The sequence below is a fragment of the Callorhinus ursinus genome, unplaced genomic scaffold, assembly GCF_003265705.2.
Source record: "Callorhinus ursinus isolate GAN/ISIS: 27379988/994484 unplaced genomic scaffold, GSC_fseal_2.0 scaffold1, whole genome shotgun sequence".
NCBI lineage: Eukaryota > Metazoa > Chordata > Mammalia > Carnivora > Otariidae > Callorhinus > Callorhinus ursinus.
Window position 1 is genome coordinate 105226308 of NW_027397063.1, and position 2697 is coordinate 105229004.

Sequence of the window (2697 nt, forward strand, 5' to 3'; positions counted from 1 at the left end):
TTTCCCTCTCCTTGTACGTACGTGCTGTGTTAACCCTTGCCTTTGCATCGGTTTTTCAGCAACCTGAAAATTTGCAGTGTAGCTCTCAGCATCAAAGGCTATCCTGTAATCATAATTTAGTTTATCCGGAAAGTGTGACTGGACCCTGGAAGCTCAGACATTACTTCTCCACAGCCGTGGCTATTTTGGAGGTTAAACACTTCGATAAAACAGGAAAAAAAGCTGCCCTGTTCCTAGTTATCTAAGTGGAAATGTAATGAAATTTAATGAAAAGAGGTGTTTCTACTCTCTTTTTCTTGCTTCTACGCAGTTTGGTCAAAATCGTCTCAATAGTCCCATAGTTGTGATTTACACTTCAGCGGTTAGGAGATCTGAACTCCTTTTGCTCTGAAAAGCGAGTAAGCACAGAAAATGGGAAGAAAGGAAGCATTTGGTCCAAAGTAGATTCCTATCAAATCCCATGCAGACAGAGTACAGGGATGCTATTTGATAGAATGCGATATTTCATTGGAGGCATCTTACACTCATGGTCCTAGACAAATATGGCCTCTCCTCGTTGTCTTCCTTCTTTCACAACAGATTTCTATGTTAACTAGAAGCCGACTGTTTCGAGGGATGCTATATTGAATTGTAGGATAGTAAGAAAGTCGTGGAGCTGATATACTGTGAGGGGAGCAGCTTAACAGCAGCTTTAACTGATAATTCCTAGTTTTCTGCAGGCTCATTAGCGCGAACAGTGCGGAATTGGTGAAACACTGTCCTCATCAGTACAGTTGTGGGTTAGGCATTAGACGTTAGGATTTCCAGAAATTGGACCCCTGATAGCTCTTAGAACTAGAGCCTACGTCTTATTTCACTGTCCTGAACCAATGGCAAAAATAATAGCCACAGCATGTTTAATTTTACTGTCTTGTAAGTATTTGGCGGGGGGGGGGGTGGAATCTTTTAAAATCACCTTTGGATTTTCATTAATATGTCTCATAATCTTTTGAGAAATTTCTAGCAAAGCAGCCAGTGAAAATGTGATAATTACAAGGTTTGGATTTTTTTTTTTTTTTACAGGACAATAAACACCTTTATTACATGACCGAAGATAGGAGGAAGATTTATTTGCCTTTCCGGGCTCTGATTTTCTTCCAGTAGAACTCTAGCTCCTTGCCCTCTAGCACACAGCCATCTGCTCGGCCACACTGGCCTGGTCTTGAAACGATTCGCGCAAGAAGCTTGTCCTGGGGAATTGCTTCTCCAGAAGACTGCTGATTTTGGCATTCTTTTTTCTTTCATCATACTTCTGAATTTTCTTCGATCATATTTTGTTTAAAACCTCTTCCGCCTCGGGCGTCAGCTTGGCCACCTTCTTGCGGCCCAGGGGCAGTGCATAGTGGGACTCGTACCACTGTCGGTAGGGTGTGCTGTCAATGAGCACAATACAGTTCGTCACCAGGGTCTTGGTGCGGACCAGTTCGTTGTTGGATGCATTGTAGACAACATCAATAATCCTTGTTTTTCGCATATAACACTCAGAGCCCCAGGAGAAGTTCCCCACGTCTAGCCTCAAGGCACGGTACTTCTTACTGCCTCCCCGGACTCGGACTCTGTGTATGCAGTGGGGGGGAGGGGGGAGCGCAATCTTAGTGTTGGCAGCGGGGCGTCCCAGGTCATACTTCCACTCCTTGCGGTAGGGCTTTCTCTTGCCCCCGGTCTTGCGGGCTTGTGCCAATTGTCCCGAGAGATGCCTATCACTCTCGGCGCTGGCTGCGAAAGAGAAAACGCAAAGCCTCAGGGTCCGGTCTGTAAAACCTACAAGGTTTGGATTTTAATGAAGTATGTTTTTATTCAGGTGCCTACTATGGCTATATCACAAGGATAGCGTTAACAATTTATGTTCTACTTTTTCAGATTTTGATAAAAACTGTCATATACATCTAAATGTTATTTGCTAGAACATGATTTATAATTTTCCAATATTTGTGGCCTAAGTGGAATTTCAGAATTTAACCCAGTAGTCACCTAATACGACCTTAAAATAATGAACATAACATAAAAATCAACCAAATATTCTGCGATACACAAAGTGTGAAAGTTTAAGTATTCTGGTGACAGCCTTTAGGAAGAATAGAAAGTGGCACACCATTAATCAAGTTACTTGATATGTTGTAAAAAGGTAGATTGGTGGAAAACACAGATATTTCCACTGTATTCTCAAGACAGTAATAACTGCAGGTATTCTTCTGAAGCCTTTGTGCTGAGGACCCTTTTGTCCAAAGCATTTTAAGAAGGTCTCCTGTGAGCCCTTTTCATTAATCACCGGCATAGTCTACACAGGAGTTTCCCAAAAGGGGTGGAGGAGACTCTTGTGTTGAGAGACCTTCAGAAACAGATGACAAGAGCACCCCAGCCCCGAGACGGGGTCATGTAGAGTGGAAATATGAGCTCCTAACCCTTGACCCCTTTGCCTCTTTATTTTGATTCCTTGAACAATGCACAGTTGGCAGGCACAAGCAGTGGCCAGTCCTTCTTTCTTTTGTTAGGCTTGGGAAAAATTCAGGGCAGCTCACTGTGACTCCCACCTAAGGGCTTGCCTGGTTTTTAATTAGAAAGATTTACAACTTGCACCATATTTTTTCAAATCATGGTTTTTAAAATGACCCAAGCAATAACACATTTTTCAAATTTCCACAGTCAAATGAACTTGTT

The 2697-nt window shown here is 42.6% G+C and overlaps 1 pseudogene; it reads right to left on the reverse strand.

The window, feature by feature from the left end:
- Positions 1–1049: 1049 nt before the first annotated feature.
- On the reverse strand, positions 1050–2314 carry LOC112820051 (small ribosomal subunit protein eS8 pseudogene; annotated as a pseudogene).
- Between the last annotated feature and the right edge of the window lie 383 nt (positions 2315–2697).